Source organism: Muntiacus reevesi, chromosome 2 (assembly GCF_963930625.1).
Source record: "Muntiacus reevesi chromosome 2, mMunRee1.1, whole genome shotgun sequence".
In the NCBI taxonomy this organism is placed as follows: domain Eukaryota; kingdom Metazoa; phylum Chordata; class Mammalia; order Artiodactyla; family Cervidae; genus Muntiacus; species Muntiacus reevesi.
In genome coordinates, this window is record NC_089250.1 from 171401897 (window position 1) to 171425754 (window position 23858).

Here is a 23858-nt window from a genome sequence, read left to right on the forward strand (position 1 = left end):
CCTAGTCAAAGCTATGGTTTTTCCGGTAGTCATGTATGGATGTGAGAGTTGGACCATAAAGAAAGCTGAGCAACGAAGAATTGATGCTTTTGAATTGTGGTGTTGGAGAATACTCTTGAGAGTCCCTAGGACTTCAAGGAGATCCAACAAATCCATCCTAAAGAAAATCAGTCCTGAATATTCATTGGAAGAACTGATGCTGAAGCTGAAACTCCAATACTTTGGCCACCTGATGCAAAGAACTGACTCCTTGGAAAAGACCCTGATGCTGGGAAAGATTGAAGGCGGGAGTAGAAGGGAACGACAGAGGATGAGATGGTTGGATGGCATCACCGACATGCTGGACATGAGTCTGAGCAAGCTCCAGGAGTTGGTGATGGACAGGGAGGCCTGGCGTGCTGCGGTTCATGGGGTCGCAAAGAGTCGGACACAACTGAGCGACTGGAGGAACTGAACTGGGCTCAGTGAGAACTCGAGGAGTGACTGCTGAATGAATGAATGAATGAATGATGAAGGTCTATCCCTGGGGCCAGGTGCAGTCAGGTGACAATGACACAGACACAGCCTCCACCCGGATGGAGCTGGGCTCGTGGGAGGACATCAATCAAATGTCTCAAGGACCATCACTCACCTGATGCCGTGTGTTTACGGAGAAGGTGCCTATGCTGCCGCCCATCCCTCTCAAGATACAGATGCAGAAGTACCATGAGGAGAACGGCACTAGAGGAGGGGGGTCGGGGGTTCTCCACCAGGAAGAGTCCACGGTTTCAGGGAGGTGAGGAGCAGAGGGAGCCTGGAGACCCCGGGAGGGGCTGCAGCATCGGGTCATGTGGCTGAAACTGGAGAGGCTCTGGCCACGGCTACTCCAACACAGAGGAGACCTGCAGCCTCAACTAGGAAAGAATAGTGGAGCAAGAGGGGGACACGTGGAGAGAGCCGGCAGCAAGAAAAAGATGAACTAAGATGCTCGGGGAGAAGGCGTCACCCGGGGTGGGGGCGCAGATGAGGTGGGGAGCTGAGCTGAGCTGACAGCGAGACGGGATGCGTGACCATGTCCAAGGAGGGTGGGGAAGACGCCGAGTGAGCCAACGGGACAAGAAGACGTGCCCAGGGGATGTAAGAGCGTGCTCTGATGTGCAAACACAAGTTTTAAAAAACCCATAGACTTGGAAAAGAAAGAGGAGTAAGTCTCCTAAAATGTGGAAAAGAAGTCAAAGAAGCAGAAAATATGGGAGAAAAGAAGACTGGAGGGACAGCCTGGCAACTCAGCGACAGGGAACCAGAAGCAAAGCATATGGGGGGGATTACACAGGACGGATCGTTCCTGTTACGCTGCATGTGATATCCTGCGGTGTGTATATTACACTATATATTACACTATATATTATACTGGCTTTCCAGGTGGCTTCATGGTAAGGAATCTGACCACCAAGCAGGAGACATGGGTTCCATCCCTGGGCTGGGAAGATCCCCTGGGGAAGGAAATGACAACCCACTCCACTATTCACGCCTGGAAAATTCTATGGACAGAGGAGCCCAGTGGGCTATACACAACTCAGCAACGAAAGGCCATCATCACCATGTGTCATACAGTGTACTATATCATACTAAAAGGGAGTGAATGAAATTCACTCAGTCATGTCCACCTCTTTGCAACCCCATGGACTATAGCCTGCCAGGCTCCTCTCCCCGTGAAATCCTCCAGGCAAGAATACCTGAGTGGGTAGCCATTCCCTTGTCCAGGGGGATCTTCCTGACCCAGGGATCAATCCCAGGTGTCCTGCATTGCAGGCAAATTCTTTACCATCTGAGCCACCAGGGGAGCCCATATTATACTCGATGTAATATAGAAGCTACAAATGTAGCATGAGGATGTAACATTTAATATATATTGACAGCACAGGTATTTGTTTGTATAAACCAGAGAGAACTTCCCAAAGGTAAAGAAGAACATGAATCTTTGTATTGAACAAGCTCATAGAATTATCCACAAAATTAACATTGTTAAAATGCGATGTTTTTAAAATTAGAAATTTACTGCACCTTAAAGATAAATGTGACACTGTCCCCATAGCATCTTTCCACAAAGAAAACACAAGACACCCATAAAGTAACACCATCTGGATTGCACCTTTTCCTCTGAGAGTTCAGATTTCAGGTGATGTGATAGCAGCATCTTTAAAATTTTGAGGGAAAAATAATCCAAGCAAATGTTACTTCACATGACAACCTATCAGTCATGTTTGACGGCAAATGAGAATTTTAAGCATCAGAGACAGCTGAAGTCTTTTGTATTGGGACATAATTTCAGGGTGTTCTCCAGTAAAGTATGGCCATGGACGAGAAGAGGAGAGGGCTTTACACTCGAGAGACGGTGGCCGGGGCCAGCTGAGCAGCGACACGGAGCTGCAGCATCCCAGCCTGGAGGGAGGGTGTGAGTCAGAAAGATGGATGCTCCGAGGATGGGAGGGCTTCCGGGAGAAAGAGGAGGGACAGAACAGAAAAGTACAGTGAGGGATCTGAGAAAGATCCTGGCAACGTGTGAGACAGAAGCAGAGCAATGGCAGGACAGTCAACCAAAGGCACCAGATAAGCCACCACCTCATCTGGAATGACTTTAGGCAATTAGAGAGGCGTCTCATCTCTGTCTGGCTGTGTTGGCAACATGCAGCCCTGAGTGGGGTGGGGGAACTCTCTCTAAACAGCATCTACTAAATCGTAACATGGAAAATCTGTTCGTTCACCTGCTTACTTATTAATTTGTAGAACCAGTCTATGAATGATGCAGAAAACCTCCGTGGTGCCCGTGGAATATTACCCTGAGTGCCCTTGACCATGTGAAAGTGTAGCTGCCCAGGTTAGCACTGGGGAGGCCGACAAGGAGATGGAGAGGCTGAGACCCTCGTGTTGTACAAAAAAAAAAAAGAGAGTCATTACATTAGGGAAGAAACACGCCATCTTACAGAAGAAGAATCAGTCAAGTCTGAGTGTTTCATTTCCCTGTAATTCGCTGAAAGTGTATTTAGCTTGGAATGCCTAAGACAACATAAACATCTTGTGTGGGACGGTGTATGTGAACTCGGAGAAGGTAGTGGCTGCAAACAGTAGACCCCCGCTTGCTCATGGCTCCCAAGCCCCTTGGACACCCGCCTGCACCAGCCCTGGCCTTGACCACTCGCCCTGCGTCCCCAGTGGCACAGGAGCCACTGTGTCACAAGCAGAGGCTTGAAAACCGCCTGTGGGTGAGGTCTGCCCTCTCCCCTGCCCAGCATCATTCAGCCTCCACGCCGAGTACGCGGCCTCATCAGGAGGGACACGGGGCCCGTCCCCCCTCCTCCCTGCTTAAGCCAACAGACCGGTGCATGGGGGACACCGCCCTGGGTCAGCCACCACGGGGCAGACTGGCAGCTGACAGTGTCACCTGAGGCAGCAGCCGAGAGGAGCAGAAGAGCCGCTCAGCTGAGCCCGGGCCTGGCTGCAGGCCTGGGGCACAGCAAACTAGACAAACGGTAGCTGCTTCCAGTTGCTGAGTGGTGGTGGGTTATGCAGCAGTGGGTGACGGTTACAGAAAGAGCTGCCAAAGCAGAAACCTGAAACGTGCGGCACTTCCATCAGGACTGGTTGGAAAGCGGATGCCAGAGCCCGTTATACAGCATCAAAACAGTCAGCAAGGCCACGGCCTGTGGTCACTCGGAAAATGGAAAATACACCCGGCGACCCGAGTCACTGACCTCGGAAGATGATTTCCAGGCAAAAGGCTGCGACTGTCAATCAGCCCCGTGTCTGCTGGCGGCGAGATGTGAGAAGAGCAGGGCAAGCTGAGGGGAGAACTGTGCAGAGTCTGCGAGTGGGATTGAGAGGGACCGAGGCCGGCTGAGCTGGAAGAAGCACTGTGTCTCACTTCCAGGGCCCCAGCTGGCGAGTCAGCCTCAAAGCGAAGTGGAAGCTGCACCAAAGACCGAATGAAAGACGTGACTGTAAAACGCCTTGGCAGTTAGACTCCTGAACCATTTGGGGGGTGCCTGGCTCTCGTGTTGACTCACTCAGCCGGGGCCGACTTGTTTACAACCCCGTGGACTGTAGCCCCCGGGCTTCTCTGTCCATGGGCTCCTCCTGGCAAGAATACCGCAGTGGGTTGCCATTTCCGACTCCAGGTGGCTTCCTGACCCAGAGATCTGAGCCTCATCTCCTGCAAGTCTCCTACCTTGCAGGCAGATTCTTCACCCTTGAGCCACTGCAGAAACCCAGGGTGGTGTCTAGCAGCTAGATAAAGAGGCTTCCAAGAAACCTCAGAGGTGCAATCCTACAGAGGCCCAACCCTGTAATCACTGACAGGCCTATCTCAACGGTACATGTGACTGTAGCCTTTGTGGAGTCTGACACATAGAAAACTCACAAGACTTTTAAGAATGCTGTACCAGCAGAAGGACAGCCTGCCTGGACCTAGTCCAAATGGCTGACCTGCGACATCATGAGTTAAAGAACTGGTCATTCTTGTGAGCCGCTACATGAACTGTTCAGTTAGTCAGCAAAACATCACTTCTCCATTATGCAGCTAACAAAATTCTTCACCTTCCATTTGGTGTGAATAGTCATTTTCTAAAATAGACAGATCAAGAAATAAAATATCAACAGTCTAGTTACAATGGAAGAGTTAACCAACAGAAACACAGAACTGAAAAGCAGCGTCATGGGAAGAGACCGCCTCTGGAGTGGGGATACCAGGCCCTGGGGCAGGAGACCCTCATTCTTCATCTTGGTCCTCTGTCCCCTTGCGCACAGACACGTGCGTGAAAACAGGGGAAAACCCGCAGAACGAGAGCCCTGGGAACCGCCGCAGGTCGGAAGTGCTGGATGCACCGTGACATGAAGCGGATACGGGCTTATCTGGGGTCAGGGTGCACGTCCAGGAGAAAGGGAGCCCCACGAGTGAACCACGTGAAGTTGGGGGTGGTTGGGGTACCTGAGGGAGGCAGCCTGCAAGGATTATTCAGGCGGTGATGGGTGAAACATGATGGTGTAGTGCCATCGAGATTTACAGCGCGGGGCCAGGCGCTACAACTGAAACTGATGTTTGGCTGGAGAGCAGCCAGCAGCCAGCTCACTCAGGACACTGTGCCCCTGCCAGCCCCACCAGGACTTCAGAGTCGGGGTGTCCCAGTTTGGGGGGAAGGCCTCGATAGGCTCTGATCAAGATGACCAGTTGAGGAGGGCTTCCGCCAGCTCACCTGAATGTGCTTTCTCTCTGAACAGTCATCTGCGTGACCTCAACAGCACGTAGACTAAAGGGCCCTGGTCCCCTAGGCCTGCTCAGCTGCTCCTAGAATATCAGTGCTGCTCTCCAGGAGGGAAGGGGAACCAGGAAAAACTTGAAGCATCTCCAGTCTCGTGAGCACAGCCGAGGTGTGGAGTCTTCCTGCCCAGGACACCTGGCCTTGGGGCAGCAGGCTGGGGACAAGGGGACCTGTGGTAGTTACGGGAAGGGCAGGTCCTGCAGGGGACCCAGGTAAAGAGACCCCACTCGGGGCTGTTGCAGAGGCGTCTGGAGAAAGTCAGGCTTCAGCCCCGGAGACAGAGACATGCTGGCAGCATCCCCTACACCAGGAGCCCAAGCCAGCCCCAGAAATGAGCCTGACTTCAGCCCCACCTGCCCCGTCAGAGAAATCGGAATTCCTCGGTGATGGATCTGCCCTGATGAAAGAGCGGCAGGACCTCCTGCTTTCTCAAAGGGGCCTCCCTGGTGCTTCTGCCACTGGTGTGCGGAGCAGGGGACCGTGACCCAGCACACCCTGGAAAAAGTGTCAGTGAGACATAATTACAGAGGCAAGTGAAAGAAGACTGCGGGAGCGATATTAATTAACAGCATTTAATCCATTAGGCAGTGCTGCCAGCTTAACCTCTTTGGGATTCTTTGAGTTTGTCTATGATTAATTCTTTTTGGAAATAAGAGCCAACATCATAGCTTGCTAATAGGTTTAAAATAATAAATTTTTTAAAAAACCGTGAGGGGTTTACATCGGCCTTAGCTTCCAAAGGGCCTGCGGTAACTCCGCTTGTAAAGCGCGTGCCCTTCTGTCCAAGGAGGTATCTCTGTCTGCATCCTCTCCCCACGAAGACACGGGTCTCCCAGGACAGGAGCTGTGGCACATGAAGTCAGCGCTCACGAGCCTCCCAGAACACCAGACCCTCTGCGACCCGGTCCTCCAGGGTCCACACCAGAGGCGGGGCCGCCCAGTGTGCCCGGAGTGATGAATCCTGGCTGACAGCATCACGTCCTAACACAGAGCTGGTCCAAGGTCTGCTCCGGTGCCGGGGAGGCAGCGGGCGCTGCACACAAGTGTCCTGAGGCTTCCACCTGCTCAGGGAGCCATGTGCCAGGGGCCGGCGAGGGACAGCCGGAAGGCTGGACTAGAAAGCCGGCGTAGCGGCAGAGGTGTCTGTGGGGCTCTGGTGTGCAGGCAGAGGACACTGGCCGTCAGCATTCCCATGAGCGTCGCACACCTCCAGGCTGAAGCCTTCGCCCCCAGGATCTGGGAGGGGCGCTTCGAGCACGTGCGGGAGGGTCATTCTGGCCACAGTGCTGTTGACCGTCCCGGGCGCTGGGAGGGGCACACAGCGGGCTCACAGGCCAGTGACAGTGGGCGGTCCCCGAGCAGGACCCACGTTCCCCCACGCGCACTCGGGGGCTTTCTGGGGGTGACGCCATCCCAGTGTTCAAGGATGGGCAGGACCACCGTGGCAGAAGCCCGGGGGTCCCGAGAGAGGCAGGGAAGGTGGGTGTGGTGGGCAGGCTGGAGGCGGGTGCAGAGGCCCCTGGGGAGAGGTCCGCATGCCTGGCTAGGACCTGATGCTGGCTCCTGGGGTGGGGAGCGTGTGGGGTGGGGACCACACGGCATGGGGCAGCGCTATAGGCTGCAGTCTATGCCTGGCCGTGGGAGGAGTCGGCCAGCTGGGCAAAGGGAGCCAGGACTGCACCAGTGGCAGAGGGAAAGCCGGGGTCCGTGAAACCCCTCCTCACCCTCCTCCGCTGTCTCCCTGGGAGCGCTCCTCCACGTGGCTGCCTGGGCCCACCTGTGCAGAACCCAGAGACCACTCAGAGCCCCCCGGGGGCTTGGCAGAACTTGAGCAGAGGGAAGGGACTCGGTCCAGAGGGGAAGTCCAGGGTCACCCTCTGCCCCGCAGGCAGGCTGTCTGCAGGGAGGAGACCCGCTCAGGCTTCGTCCTGCTCTGAGCAGTGCGGGTGGGGAGCCACGGGCTGGCACCCAGAGTTACGGGCTCCAGGGACAGGGTCACCAGCACGCTGTGTCCAAACGTGCATGCAGAGCCCCTTCCTGAGGCCCTCGAGACCCACCGCCCAGGAGCCTGGGCCCAAAGAACCCCCAGGCTCACGTGTGTGCAGAGTCACAGGTTTATCAGTTACTTAAACGCCCCTGAGGGCTCACGCATGTGGACGGGGCATGCACGTCTGGTCTGGATACAGGCGCTCTGGTTTTGGGTCCCCTCAGCAGCACTCTCCGCCTCACCGGTGACAGGTGATGACTTATTCCAGGGGAAGGGCCTGAGAGGCCTGGCCACAGCCCCTCCTGGTCTTCCCTGCAGGGGAGCAGGCACTGCCTACAAGGCCAGCACCCTCTGCCCGCCGAGAGGCGTGATGCCCACTGCCCCGAGTCCTCTCGCCTCCCCCACCAGTGCACCCAGGAGACCCCCAGCACCTCCTCCTGTAGACAGCTGGACCAACAAGCCTGGAGTGGGGGGAATGTGAAAGGCAGAAAATGGGGAGGTGGCAATTTAGCCACAAGAGCAGGTGGCTGTGTTGGAAGCTGTAGCCGTCGGCACAGACGAGTACGTTGGAGGAACCCAGTGTACACAGAGAAGTGAGGCCCAGGGCAGGCAAAGCCCTGGGGGTGGGGGTGCCCAGAGGCACACAGCGTGGGCACGGGGCAGGGCGGCACCAGGATGGCGGGGCAGCCAGGCTCTGGGTGACAGGGAGGCAAATGGAACAAGGACGCGCCAGGAGGTGAAGATGATTAACTGCCAAACGCCATAAAAAGGCCAGTGATCGGAGGATGGGAAACACACACTTGGATTTAGGAAAGTCCAGGTTGTGACCTCAGTAAGAGCAAATCCAGCAGAGTGGAAAAGCAAGATCCACTTGGATTGAGCGCAAAAGAAAAGAGGAAGAGAGAAATAGGGCTGCTGGCAGCAACGTGGATGGGCCTAGAGACGGTCATACCAAGTGGAGTGAGTCAGACAGAGAAAGGCAGATGTCACGTGACATCACTTACGTGTAGACTCCAAACAAGGGGTTCAAACGAACTTATCTACAAAATAGAAACAGTCACGAATATAGAAAATAAGCTTATGGCCAGGAGGGGTGAAGGGGGGATGGATAAATTCGGAGACTGACGCTAACATATACCTAGTACTGTATATAAAATAGATAAGCAACAAGGACGTATTGCACAGCCCAGGGAGCGCTGCTCAGCTCTCTGCAACGGTCCGACCTCTGTAGGAAAAGAATCTGAAAGAGTGGAAACATGTCTATGTTGTAACCGACTCACTTTACTCTACACCTGGAGCTAGCACAGTACATCAATTATATCCCAACAAAATGTTTTTTAAAAAAAGAAAATTCAGATGTTCCCTACATGCTTCACCCCTGCAGAGCCCATTACCATGAGTAGATCTGAGGGGGTCATCCGTGTCACCTTAGCAAATCCCAGTTAAAAAACAGAAAAACAAAGGAAGACAGCTGGCTGGGAAAAGCCATCCTCCAGACCCGTGCAGCATTTAAATGTCAGCGATGCTGAGAGCCAGCTCCACGGGGTTGTTTAAAGCCCAGCATCTGTGAACCCCAGACAAGAGTCATCCTCTCCAGGGAAGGCGAACACCAGGGTCCTTGTCAGAAGAAGCATCCTCTATCCATCTGGTTACCATCACCATTTCAGTTCTTTGTTGAAAAGCCTCAGATGTACGTAAGTGTTCCTTCCACGTGTGTACATGAGTAAACTATTGCCTTTGTTCAGTGGCTCAGTCGTGTCCGACGCTGCGACCCCATGGACTGCAGCACGCCGGCCTCCCTGTCCATCACCAACCCCCGGAGCTTGCTCAAACCCATGTCCATTGAGTCGGTGATGCCATCCAACCATCTCATCCTCTGTCGTCCCCTTCTCCTCCTGCCCTCAATCTTTCCCAGCATCAGGGTCTTTTCTAATTAATAACCTCTAGTACATACCCAATCCCCTGTCAGAACGTGGAAGCGTGAGTCCTTGTTGGCTGCCCCGGTGTCCCCGACCCTGGCCCCCACCGCCTGTCTGCACGCACCAGCGGCTGGTCTAGGCGGCTGCGAAAGCCACACCCGCTCCTCCCTTCCCGGTCTTTGCAGGACAGCAGGGGCCATCAGGCCAGCAGCTGGGAACCCGGGTGCAGGGCAGTCCTGTCCGGCCGCTCCTAACTCAGACGCGGCCCTCCCCCTCAGGAGAGCTTTGCCTGCGGAAAGCAGCTCGCACCTGCCCGAGCCCCTGGACTGGACCCTGCGCACAAGCCCCGCCCCGGGCCTGTGGTTTAGCCTCGTGCCTGACCACGAGGGCTGCCCGCCAACCTGGCCAGAGCGGAGAGCAGGAGGCTTTCCCGGGCTGGGCAGGCTGGGCGGGGCCACGCAGGGTCTGGGCCATTTTGTCACCTCTTTTCCAGATGATCGGAAAGTGTTTCTCCGTCCTGAAGTGACGGGCTTCCCTTCCCCTCACCCCCTCGCATCCCTCGTCTCAGCCCCCACCTCTCCCACCCAGCCCGCCCTGAATTGCTCACCCCCGTGGGGCGAATGGGAGGTTAACTCCTGACACCTGGCTGGTTCAGGCTCCTCCCCAGCCCATGCCTGGGTGTGTGGTGATAGGTGATCCGGGGTGACCTCCCAGCCCCCCTCAAGGTAAGGAAGCCCCCAGGTTCGGTCCTTGTCACGCCCTGTGCCTCTGATGCTCTGTGATGTTGAACTCCAGGAGCATCTGAGTATCCAAGAGCAACTCAAAGAGTTGTTTTGTCTCCGGCAGAAAGCAAGCGGGACGCAGCCGATGCCACCTTCTGTGGCTGGAGGTGGGACCACAAGCAGCCACGTCCCCCGAGTGAGCTGAGCAGCTGGGCCCGGCAGACAGAACAACAGCTTCAGGCGGAAGTGAACCCAGGAGGGCCACTCCTCTCTTCTGTCAGTAGGACTGGATTTACATCTGGGAGGACAGGAAAAGACTATCCTCTGCACGCTGTACAGACAAGGGAGGGGGCGATTCTACGGAGTGATTTAATCTTAACCGTCCGGCCTCACCTGACCAATGGACATCCCACCTGTCCTCGGGCCGCCGAGCCTCCTCTTCAGGAAACACCCTCGGGGCCATCTAAGTGCCGATCGGGGAAGTAGACAGCCCCGTGGGTGCTCAGCCTGGGGAGACAAACCATAAACTGCGCGCTCACAGTCAGCTAAGCGACAGGTGAGAAAGAACAGGACCGGACTGTGCAGGCTGGACCAGCTGCGGAGGACCGACGGTCAAAGCGGGCGCCGTGGACAAGGTCAGCTGTCTGCGCAGCTCCCAGTGAGGTCTAGAGGAGAGGAGAGGCCTAGGGACAGGCTGCGGGAGCCCAGCAGGGAGGCCGCAGGAGGCGACTCTGGCATCCTGCCCCTCTCCTTTCTGAGCACCCTCCCTCTTCTCATGAAGGTGGCCCTCCAGCCCTCCCCTGGGTGGGCCCAGCCTGCACCGAGGCAGGGCACCCGGGGAGCCCGGACCCCGGCAGAGCGGGGGCTCTGTGCTGCTGCTGGCCCGGCCCCCACCCGTCGCCCCCCGCCCCCCAGTGGAAAGATGCCCTGCGCACCTCATCTCAAGATCCCAGGAGACACCAGGGTGGTGAACCGCATCTCAGACGCGACTCGTGACCCAGGCTCCAGCTCAGCCATTCCCAGGCACCTCGGGGGATGGGAGGCCAGCGGTAGAAGCTGCACTGCCCGCGGTCTGCTTCTCAGCAGCGCCCGCCCCTCGTGCTCCGAGCAGTGGCCGACGGCTCAGCTGTGAGCTGACCTCCCAGGGAAATGAGGAGCTCACGTGCTGCTCGCTAAGGACGGTGGCCCTCAACACCAGCACCCATAAGTTGCAAGCTACCAATGGGACCTTTCAGCAGCCCACACCTCCCGTGGCTAAAGGCTCCTTAAGTGCAGACTTCTTTTTTTTTCAGTTTATTCAGTTTTTTATTTTTTTAATTGATTTATTTTAATTGGAGGCTAATTACTTTACAATACTGCGGTGGTTTTTGCCATGCATTCACGTGAACCAGCCATGGGTGTACATGTGTCCCCATCCCGAACCCCCTCCCACCTCCCTCCCCATCCCATCCCTCAGGGTCATCCCAGTGCCTTGGCCCTGAGCACCCTGGCTCATGCATCGAACCTGGACTGGCGATCTAGTCCACATACAGTAACATACATGTTTCAATGCTATTCTCTCAGATCATCCCACCCTTGCCTTCTCCCACAGAGTTCAAAACTCTATTCTTTATATCTGTGTCTCTTTTGCTGTCTCACATATAGAGTCACCATTACCATTTTTCTAAATTCCATATATATGCATTAATAAACTATATTGGTATTTTTCTTTCTGACTCACTTCACTGTATAATAGGCTCCAGTTTCATCCACCTCATTAGCAGTGATTCAAATGCATTCTTTTCAATAGCTGAGTAATATTCCATTGTGTATATGCAGCACAGCTTTCTTATCCATTCATCTGCCAATGGACATCTAGGTTGCTTCCATGTCCTAGCTATTATAAACAGTGCTGCGATGAACACTGGAGTATACGTGTCTCTTTCTGGTTTCCTGGGGTGGATGCCCAGCAGTGAGACTGCAGGGTCGTACGGCAGTTCTAGTTCCAGTTCCAGTTTTTTAAGGAATCTCCACACTTTTCTCCATAGAGGCTGTTCAGTTCAGTTCACTCAGTCGTGTCTGACTCTTTGTGACCCCATGAACCGCAGGATGCCAGGCCTTCCTGTCCATCACCAACTCCCAGAATTTACCCAAACTCATGTCCATCGAGTCAGTGATGCCACCCAACCAACTCATCCTCTGTCGTTCCCTTCTCTTCCTGCCCTCAATCTTTCCCAGCATCAGGGTCTTTTCCAGTGAGTCAGCTCTTCGCATCAGGTGGCCAAAGGATTGGAGCTTCAGCTTCAGCATTAGTCCTTCCAATGAATATTCAGGGTTGATTTCCTTCATGACTGACTGCTTGAATCTCTCTGCAGTCCAAGGGACTCTCAAGAGTCTTCTCCAACACCACAGTTCAAAAGCATCAATTCTTTGGCACTCAGCTTTCTTTATAGTCCAACTCTCATATTCATATATGACTACTGGAAAAACCATAGCCTTGACTAGACAGACCTTTGATGGCAAAGTAATGTCTGTGCTTTTTAATAAGCTGTCTAGGTTGGTCATAGCTTTCCTTCCAAGGAGTAAGCGTCTTTTAATTTCATGGCTGCAGTCACCATCTGCAGTGATTTTGGAGCCCAAAAAAATTAAAGTCTGACACTGTTTCCACTGTCTCCCCATCTATTTCCCATGAAGTGATGGGACCGGATGACATGATCTTAGTTTCCCAAATGTTGAGCTTTAAGCCAAATTTTTCACTCTCCTCTTTCACTTTCATCAAGAGGCTCTTTAGTTCTTCACTCTCTGCCATAAGGGTGGTGTCATCTGCATATCTGAGGTTATTGATATTTCTCCTGGCAATCTTGATTCCAGCTTGTGCTTCCTCCAGCCCAGCGTTTCTCATGATGTACTCTGCATATAAGTTAAATAAGCAGGGTGACAGTATACAGCCTTGACGTACTCCTTTTCCTATTTGGAACCGGTCTGTTGTTCGATGTCCAGTTCTAACTGCTGCTTCCTGACCTGCATACAGGTTTCTCAGGAGGCAAGTCAGGTGGTCTGGTATTCCCATCTCTTTCAGAATTTTCCACAGTTTAATGTGATCCACACAGTCAAAGTCAATATTGACTATTTGACATAGTCAATAAATCAGAAAGAGGTGTTTTCCTGGAACTCTTGCTTTTTCAATGATCCAGCAGATGTTGGCAATTTGATCTCTGTTTCCTCTGCCTTTTCTAAAACCAGCTTGAACATCTGGAAGTTCATGGTTCACGTATTGCTGAAGCCTGGCTTGGAAAATTTTGAGCATTACTTTACCAGCGTGTGAGATGAGTGCAATTGTGCGGTAGTTTGAGCATTCTTTGGCATTGCCTTTCTTTGGGATTGGAATGAAAACTGACCTTTTCCAGTGCTGAGTTAATTTGCTGGCATATTGAGTGCAGAACTTTCACAGCATCATCTTTCATAATTTGAAATAGCTCAACTGGAATTTCATCACCTCCACTAGCTTTGTTCATAGTGATGCTTCCTAAAGTCCACTTGATTTCATATTCCAGGATTGTCTGGCTCTAGGTGAGTGATCACACCATCATAATTATCTGGGTTGTGAAGATCTTTTCTGTACAGTTCTTCTGTGTATTCTTGCCACCTCTTCTTAATATCTTGTGCTTCTGTTAGCTTCATAGCCCTTCTCTCCTTTATTGAGCCCATCTTTGCATGAAATGTAACCTTGGTATCTCTAATTTTCTTGAAGAGCTCTCTAGCCTTTCCCATTCTGTTGTTTTCCTCTGTTTCTTTGCATTGATCACTGAGGAAGGCTTTCTTATCTGTTCTTGCTGTTCTTTGGAACTCTGCATTTGAATGGGTATATCTTTCCTTTTCTCCTTTGCTTATCACTTCTCTTCTTTTCTCAGCTATTTGTAAGTCCTCCTCAGACAATCATTTTGTTTTTTTGCATTTCTTTTTCTTGGGGATGGTCTTGATCCCTGTCTCCTGTACAGTGTCAGGAACCTTCATCCATAGTTCTTCAGGCACTCTGTCTATCAGATCTATAGTGGCTGTACTAGTTTGCATTCCCACAACAGTATAAGAGGGTTCCCTTTTCTCTGCACTCTCTCCAGCATTTATTGTTTGTAGACTTTTTAACAGCAGGCATTCTCAGTGGCATGAGATGGTACCTCATTGTGGTTTTGATTTGCACTTCTCTGATAATAAGTGATGCTGAGCATCTTTCATGTGTTTGTTAGCCATCTGTATGTCTTCTTTGGAGAAATGTCTGTTTAGTTCTTTGGCCCATTTTTTGATTGGGTCATTTATTTTTCTGGTGTTGAGCTGCATGAGGTGCTTGTATTTTTGAGATTAATTCTTTGTCAGTTGCTTTGTTTGCTATTATTTTCTCCCATTCTGAAGGCTGTCTTTTCACCTTGCTTATAGTTTCCTTCATTGTGCAAAAGCTTTTAAGTTTAATTAGGTCCCATTTGTTTATTTTTGCTTTCATTTCCATTACTCCTGGAGGTGAGTCATAGAGGATCCTGCTGTGATTTACGCCAGAGAGTGTTTTGCCTGTTTTCTGCTAGGCTCACTTCTTGTTCACGTGCCCCCAGAACCCCAGGCTGTGTGGACACTGGCCTTTGAGGTGTCCTTGCTCTTCCTGAGCTCTTCTCCACAAATGGAGCTGCCGGAGGGCTGGGCGCCTTGAGGACACTTGTTCAACCACCTCCCCATGGGCTGCAGAAATTTCAGCACCAGGGGCAGAAGGCCAGCTCCCTGCCTGACTCAGCCAGAGGGTCCGCACAGTCTCCGCATGGCCTTCATCTTGCTGACACAACAGAGGGGTCTGTTTGGGCCTGAAGATGCTCCTGGGGCTTCCTGGACCGCGGTCTCCAGTGAGTGCACATCCAGCCACCGCGGCCCGTCCCGCATCCGCCACCACTTGCTCGGATACTGTTTCCAAGGCGCCCTCATCACAGGTCAGGAGAGACGGCCCAGCCCGGGAGGGGCTGCTGCTCGTGTTACAGCAAACTTGCCGAGACAAGGCCCTTGTCTTGTCTGTGACTGTGGCAACAGGACCGAACACAGCAACCAAGCCTCCTAAGGATGCTCCCCGTTAAAGCCACAACCGTTGGCTCCTTCCTCCTTCTGCAGACCAACCTAACCTTCTTAGTCCTTCTGGGCTCTTTTCTAAAAATGACCTCCCTCCGACCCCGAAGAGCTCACCCACCCCCTCTCTGCCCCAGGGATCGGACAACAGGCATCACGCGTGTGAGCACTCCCCTCCCTCCTGGGCTGGCCACCGCCCTTGCAGCACCAGTAGCCTGGCCACAGCCCTGGCCATCAGGCCACGCGTTCCAGCTCCACGGCTCTACGGCTGAATGTGAACTGTGGCCGGAGGGAGGGGCCAGTGGCGGGACTCACAGATGGTGATGCTTACAAAAGAAAGGGCAGACCCTCGGAAAGGGGGCTGAGTTCCAGGCTCACTGGTCTGTTGTCCTGAGTCTCACATCCAGTGGGTGGAGGGCAGCAGAGAGAAACAAGCCAGAAACAGAGACAGAGCTAATTCCAGACAATGAGAAATGCTACAGGGGAAGGAAACAGGTGAAACAAGAAGGAGTTGATTCCTGAGGGTCCTTCAGAATGAGAGGGTAGGAGCACATCTCAGCTGAGCCTGAATGATGGAAGAGAGCCTCGAGCAGGGCCACGGCGGGTGCAGAGGCTCCAAGGCGGCCAGGCTTGAGGTGTCTGAGGCTCAGCAGGAAAGCAGAGGTTGGGAGGAGCGGCAGCAAAAGCACAGGCTGTGGTCACAACGGGGCCCCAGAGACTCCGGGGAGAAGCCTGGGGCCTGTACGGAGCTCCATGGGGTCCTGAGCAGGGGAAGGCTTTGTCTCATGCACACTGTGAGACCTGAATGCTGGCTCCTGTGGGGAGAGTGTCTGACAGCCACGTGTGGAAGCAGAGAGATTGGGGCAGCAGGTTCAGCTGGGAGATCGTGTTGGTTTGGACGAGGAAGTCAGACTTGGGGAGCAAGTTGGGAGGGACTATGGCGCCAGTGGACGAATGTGAGGTTTCAGGCAGAAGGAGGACCAAGGATGTCTCTGGGGTGCAGGGCACACAAACTGGGCAGGTGGGGTGGAATTGATGGGTTAGGGAGAACTAGTAGAGCAGACAGCTTATTAAAAAGCAGAGATGTCACTTTGCCTACAAAGGTCTGTAGAGTCAAAGCTATGGTTTTTCCAGCAGTCGTGTATGGATGTGACAATTGGACCATAAAGAAAGCTGAGCACTGAAGAATTGATGCTTTTGAACTGTGGTGTTGGAGAAGACTCTTGAGAGTCCCTTGGACTGCAAGGAGATCCAACCAGTCCATCCTAAAGGAGATCAGTCCTGGGTGTTCATTGGGAGGACTGATGCTGAAGCTGAAGCTCCAATACTTTGACCACCTGATGTGAAGAACTGACTCACTGGAAAAGGCCCTGATGCTGGGAAAGATTGAAGGCGGGAGGAGAAGGGGAAGACAGAGGATGAGATGGTTGGATAGTGTCACTGACTGATTCAGTGGTCATGAATCTGAGCAAACTCCTGGAGACAGTGAAGGACAGAGGAGCTTGGCCTGCTGCAGTCCTTGGGGTTGCAGGGTCGGGCATGACTTAGTGGCCGGACAACAACAGGATAAGCGCACTTGGGACGTGGCAGGGAGCAAGGGCCCTGCACTCCCCGGCTCTACAGATCTGTGCAAAGATGCCCCTCCCAACTCAGAAGGACTCTCAGGAGGAGAGGTAGAGGCTTCCAGGGGAAAGGGGGCAGCTGAGCCCGACACCTCCCACCGCAGAAAGAATCTGTGTGGATTCACGACACCACAGTGAGCGTGACTGCATTACAGCTGCCAGCGCCAGCAGGGACTTTACAGAAAAAAAGACAAGAAAACAACAACAAAACACCACATCATTTTGAGCAAAAAAGGCAATCACGGAAGAATGCGCAGACTATGATTACATTTATGTAAAATTCAGAAAGCGCCTAAACCCTGAAATACATTGTTTAGAAATAATGCTTCTATGTAAACATGCTTCTGAGAAACAGCACAGCATGACTGGCACCTATTCAGGAGATAATTATTCTTGGGGAGGGTCGCGGCTCCCAGGAGAGCTGCGGACGGAAACTGCTATTTCTCGGGCTCAGAGAGAGGTACCGGGGGTCTATTGTATCAGTGTTCTTTATTTGTGGCATAAACATAGACGTGTTTTCGTGTGCAGGCTGGATTGCCAATTCTTTTCAAAGGAAGAGTGAACTGGAGCTAACAGCGTGGATGGCAAATGCATCTCGAGTGATGGGAGTTCCTCGGGGAAGGTGGCGCCAGGTAGGTCCCAGGGGAATTTTCTAGATGGACGACCTAAAACAGGCTGGCTTGTTGATAGGAAGGGTTCACAGCTGGATCTCCACTGAGAAAATTCTGCACTCAACGTGGCCCAAACGTACTAACACCTGCTTGACGAGTTTTATCTTGCATCCATAACATGAGTTCACTTGTGGATAACAAACTAGACAAAGTCCTCTCTTGTCTGTGTAAATCCAATAAGTTTTCTACCAAAAGCGGCTCGTTCTCCCCATTAGAAACACACATGTCTTTCTCACGGAAGCCAGCTGCGTCTCTGGCACTCTGGGGTGTGAGCAATTAGGCTGCAGCAGTATTTCTGACTCTACAAACCTCTAAAATGTTAATGTGTGTTATGACATGTTTGATTAGAGTGGAGGAGGAAAGAACTCCCGGGTAGAAAGAGAGGACGCTCCACGCCTGGACGGCCGGGTTACTGTGGCTGCACAGCCTGGCTCGGCGGGCGCGGAGCCCGCAGCCGGGACCGGCGGACGGCTCCGCAGAGGCCACAGGGCGGGCTGGCTCGGCGATGCTGCTGCCTGTTCGCACAACCTGGCTGGTAAGGTCCTGACAGAGAAAAGAAGCGTCACCTCCCAGCTGCTCAGTGGCAGGACACAGTGTTAAACGCAGACCGTGAAATGGCTCTGGAAGCAGAAGAACAGGTGGTAAACGGCTTCCCAGGCAGATGGCACTTTGAACGGCTGTGTTCACCAGTCACCAGCTGAAGCGGAGACCATGGCGGTCACTCACACTCTGCCGTCTCCACTTGGACGCTTGCGAAAGGGGGGAGAAGTTTTAAAAATATAGCCACTGTCGTTCTTAAAAAGGATCCTCTGTTTGCTTCATCAGACAGGAGCAGACGCCGGTGTTGCGTGGTGCTTTTACCCTCCCGAAGGTGGGCGCCCCACACACTCCGCTGTAACATCTAGCGGTCCACCAAGGGGGTGTAGGTCCCAGGGCCCCCTTGGAGAGGGTCCCCCCAGAGAGGGCCGGAAGGCAGGTCCTTCCGGCAGATCCTTCAGCATGGCTTCAGTTCTCCCCTTATAAACTCCACCTTCTCCTTAAAACTAAAAAATAGGATACAAGGTATGCTTTCCCCCTGAACACGTTCCTTCCTTAACCTGAAAACTCAAGGCTTCAGGGATAGTTGGGAATAAGGCAAAATGCGCTAGCTGAGACCCGCTGGAAGGAAGCGAAGAGGGCGGCCCTCCCCGTCTGCTGACCCTCTTCAACCAGCTGCCCGCCCACGTCTGAGTGCCCTCCAGTGAGGTCTCCCCAGGTGAGCCCTCTGCCCACCCTTCCCCGGGCCTCGCCCCTGACCCAGGAGCATGAGAGAAACGGCGTCAGAAATTACAGCAATCACGGGAACAAGTGGAAGAGGCTGTATTCATCCAAAGGAGAACGGGCAATTGCTGGAGGGTTAGTCTTGGGTGGTGCTTCAGGCCGGGCAGGGACGGACAGCGCGTCCTGCCAGCAGGCGACACGGGCTGGGCGGGGGCGGCGACCGCGCAGACGACACGAGCCAGCGGGAGACCCGGGGCACGCGGGGTCGTCCAGAAGAGCCGTGCCCAGGACTAACGGGGCTGCACGTGCCAGCAACGCTCTGGGAGAGAAAACCCGCTTTTGAACTGAATGTGGAATCAGGCAAGGGGTTCTTTAAACAGGCTGTCTTATTTGAAATCCTAAATCACGATAAAAACATATAATTCAGCTGTTCTCGTGGCTGATCTTCTTTCCAGCACCAAGCCTTCTTTTGGGTCCTTCAGTTACTGGATCAGAACTCTCCACGGAGCTCCTTCACACACTGATCCTGGTCTCCACCATGTAGGTGGACGTCTAGACCATGAACTAGGGCTTCTCCGTGGAGGCACCTCTAGTGTCTGGGGCCAGATTAGCCTTCCCATGGGGGCCATCTCGGGCTGTCACGTGTGTAGCTGAATCCCTGGTCTGTACACCAGGAATAGCCACCAGATCCCGACAACCAACGCGTACCTCTGGCCGTGGGTGAGTGCCCCTGGGAGTACGCTTCCCTCCACTGAGAATCACACAGCTAAACATAGGACTCCTGAGGCTATCGGGCTTTTAGTACCAAGCCAAGGGCATAAATAAAATAGTCTAAATCATTTATCTAAAAAGGGACTAACTTCTGGATAAAAACAGGATTATTCAACTGTAGATACACTGAAGTGTACACGCTTTTGTGACGTCCCTTGTGGTCCAGTGGTTACGAATCCACCTTCTAGCGTAGGGAACATGGGAATGACCCCTGGTCGGGGAACTAAGATCTCACATGATGTAGAGGAACCAAGCTGCCTCACTGCAAGTACTGAGCCCCTATGCTCGAGAGCCCAAGAGACACAACTAGACAGCCCAGTTCAGTCCAGTTCAGTTGCTCAGTCGTGTCTGACCCTTTGCGACCCCATGGACTGCAGCATGCCAGGCCTCCCTGTCCATCACCAACTCCAAGAGTTTGCCCAAACTCAATGTCCATTGAGTCGGTGATGCCATCCAGCCATCTCATCCTTTGTCGTCCCCTTCTCCTTCTGCCCCCAATCCCTCCCAGCATCAGGGTCTTTTCCAATGAGTCAACTCTTCACATCAGGTGGCCAAAGTATTGGAGTTTCAGCTTCAGCATCACTCCTTCCAATGAACACCCAGGACTGATCTGCTTTAGGATGGACTGGTTGGATCTCTGTGCAGTCCAAGGGACTCTCAAGAGTCTTCTCCAACACTACAGTTCAAAAGCATTAATTCTTCCATGCTCAGCTTTCTTCACCATCCAACTCTCATATCCATACATGACCACTGGAAAAACCATAGCCTTGACTAGATGGACCTTTCTTGACAAAGTAATGTCTCTGTTTTTTAATATGCTGTCTAGGTTGGCCATAACTTTTCTTCCAAGGAGTAAGCATCTTTTAATTTCATGGCTGCAATTGCCATCTGCAGTGATTTTGGAGCCCAAAAAAAATAAAGTCTGACACTGTTTCCACTGTCTCCCCATCTATTTCCCATGAAGTGATGGGACCAGATGCCATGATCTTAGTTTTCTGAATGTTGAGCTTTAAGCCAACACTTTCACTTTCCTCTTTCACTTTCATCCAGAGGCTCTTTAGTTCTTCTTCACTTTCTGCCATAAGGGAGATGTCATCTGCATATCTGAGGTTATTGATATTTCTCCCAGCAATCTTGATTCCAGCGTGTGCTTCTTCCAGCCCAGCGTTTCTCATGATGTACTCTGCATAGAAGTTAAATAAGCAGGGTGACAATATACAGCCTTGATGTACTCCTTTTCCAATTTGGAACCAGTGTGTTGTTCCATGTCCAGTTCTAACTGTTGCTTCTTGACCTGTGTACAGATTTCTCAACAGGCAGGTCAGGTGGTCTGGTATTCCCATCTCTTTCAGAATTTTCCACAGTTTATTGTGATCCACACAGTCAAAGGCTTTGAGGTAGTCAATAAAGCAGAAAGAGATGTTTTCCGGGAACTCTCTTGCTTTTTCGATGATCCAACTGATGTTGGCAATTTGATCTCTGGTTCCTCTGCCTTTTCTAAAACCAGCTTGAGCATCTGGAAGTTCACGGTTCACATATTACTGAAGCCTGGTTTGGAGAATTTGGGGCATTATTTTACTAGCATCTTAAATGAGTGCAATTGTGTGGTAGTTTGAGATTTCTTTGAGATTTCCTTTCTTTGGGATTGGAATGAAAACTGACCTTTTCCAGTCCTGTGGCCACTGCTGAGTTTTCAAAATTTGCTGGCATATTGAGTGCAGAATTTTCACAGCATCATCTTTTATAATTTGAAATAGCTCAACTGGAATTCCATCACCTCCACTAGCTTTGTTCATAGTGATGCTTTCTAAGGCCCACTTGACTTCAGATTCCAGGATATCTGGCTCTAGGTGAGTGATCACACCATTGTGATTATCTGGGTTGTGAAGATCTTTTTTGTACAGTTCTTCTGTTTATTCTTGCCACCTCTTCTTAATATCTTCTGCTTCTGTTAGGTCCATACCATTTCTGTCCTTTATCAAACCCATCTTTGCATGAAATGTTCCCTTGGTATCTCTAATTTTCTTGAAGAGATCTCTAGTCTTTCTCATTCTATTGTTTTCCTCTATTTCTTTGTATTGATCGCTGAGGAAGGCTTTCGTATCTCTCCTTGCTATTCTTTGGAACTCTGCATTCAAATGGGAATATCTTTCCTTTTCTCCTTTGCTTTTTGCTTCTCTTCATTTTACAGCTATTTGTAAGGCCTCCTCAGACAGTCATTTTGCTTCTTTGCATTTCTTTTCCATGGAGATGGTCTTGATCTCTGTCTCCTGTACAATGTCACGAACCTCCATTCATAGTTCATCAGACTATCAGATCTAGTCCCTTAAATCTATTTTTCACTTCCACTGTATAATCATAAGGGATTTGATTTAGGTCATACCTGAATGGTCTAGTGGTTTTCCCTACATTCTTCAATTTAAGTCTGAATTTGGCAATGAGGTGTTCATGAACTGAGCCACAGTCAGCTCCCGGTCTTGTTTTTTGCTGACTGTATAGAGCTTCTCCACCTTTGGCTGCAAAGAATATAATCAATCTGATTTCAGTGTTGACCATCTGGTGATGTCCATGTGTAAAGTCATCTCTTGTGTTGTTGGAAGAGGGTGTTTGCTATGACCAGTGCGTTCTCTTGGCAATACTCTATTAGCCATTGCCCTGCTTCATTCTGTACTCCAAGGCCAAATTTGCCTGTTACTCCAGGTGTTTCCTGACTTCCTACTTTTGCATTCCAGTCCCCTATAATGAAAAGGACATCTTTTTTGGGTGTTAGTTCTAAAAGGTCTTGTAGGTCTTCATAGAACCGTTCAACTTCAGCTTCTTCAGCATTACCAGTTGGGGCATAGGCTTGGATTACCATGATATTGAATGGTTTGTCTTGGAAATGAACAGAGATCATTCTGTCGTTTTTGAGATTGCATCCAAGTACTGCATTTCAGACTCTTTTGTTGACTATGGTGGCTACTCCATTTCTTCTAAGGGATTCCTGCCCACAGTAGTAGTTATAATGGTCATCTGAGCTAAATTCACCCATTCCAGTCCATTTTAGTTCACTAATTCCTAGAATGTTGACCTTAACTCTTGTCATCTCCTGTTTGACCACTTCCAATTTGCCTTGATTCGTGGACCTAACATTCCAGGTTCCTATGCAATATTGCTCTTTACAGCATCGGACCTTGCTTCTATCACCAGTCCCATCCACAGCTGGGTATTGTTTTTGCTTTGGCTCCATCCCTTCATTCCTTCTGGAGTTATTTCTCCACTGATCTCCAGTAGCATACTGGGCACCTACTGATCTGGGGAGTTCCCCTTTCAGTGTCCTATCTTTTTGTCTTCTCATACTGTTCATGGGGTTCTCAAGGCAAAAACACTGAAGTGGGCACATGCAGTCCCTCTCAGATGCCTTCTGCTGATGTCAAGAGGAGCGAGCCGGGGCAACCGGACTAGGAGGGCAGGTGGTCCTGCCTCCCCAAGGACCACTCCCAGGGGCAGCCCTGCCAGAACCGCGTGCACCACTGATGCCTGGGACTGCCCAAATAGCCCAGAGGACGCTCATCAGGCTGGGGTCATCGGCCCAGACAAACCCCGGTTCCAACCCTGTGATGATCAGGGCTTCCAGGAGAGAGGGGCCAATAGATCTTCACCACAGAGGCTATTTCAGCACCCCCTGTTGAGTGCGGCCCCTTCCCCCTCTGACGGCCGCCTTTGCAGTCTTCTACAAGATAGATCCATGGATGCTGCCTTTGTATAACTGAACGCACATGATGGCAAATTTGATTACAGAGCCTTATACAATATCAACACGGAAAGACGCCTGATGATTATGCTGCTTTATAAATCATATGAGACGTGAAGAGTGAAGCCGACCCTGGGGTACACGGGGTTTGGTTCTGGGTTCTTTCTAAGATTAATTTGCTCAGAAAATAGTAAGTCATCCTTAATAAATGCCAGTGGACTGATGGATTTTAACCAAAATCTTGACACAGCTGTAAATTATGTTCCACACAAGAGATTATCCATGTGTTTTATTTATTTCCCTCATCACACCCTAAGTGCATGTTCACTGACACGCTGAAATAGAAATAAGAGTCTGTTCTTGAGAATACAACTTTCTATTGACCAGCTAATTTACCAAGTTAACACAGAAACACACACGCCCAGGCCCAGTGCTGAGAGGACCACAACACTCACACTAGAAACAAGACCAGAAAACCAGTGACACCGCCCAGTCTGGACAGTAATGAGACCAGGTTATCTCCATTTCTACCTCAAAGGTGCGTTTATGTGTGTGTATGTGTGTGTGTACCACAATCCAGTGGTGTCTCTGTCACTGATAACAGAGCCATCGATGATGTAACCCTGGAGAAGGAAATGGCAACCCACTCCAGTACTCTTGCCTGGGAAATCCCACAGACAGAAGAGCCTGGTGGGCTGCAGTCCATGAGGTCGCCAAGAGTTAGACACGACAGCGATTAAACAAACAATGACACAAGACTAGCATGCAATTCTAGGATTGACTCTGGCATAGAATTAATAATC

General features: G+C 51.5%; 1 protein-coding gene across 1 annotated transcript in view; it reads right to left on the minus strand.

The window, feature by feature from the left end:
• The window catches only part of TCERG1L (transcription elongation regulator 1 like), a 191473-nt gene that overhangs the window by 130646 nt on the left and 36969 nt on the right, over positions 1-23858 (minus strand). The window lies entirely within an intron of this gene.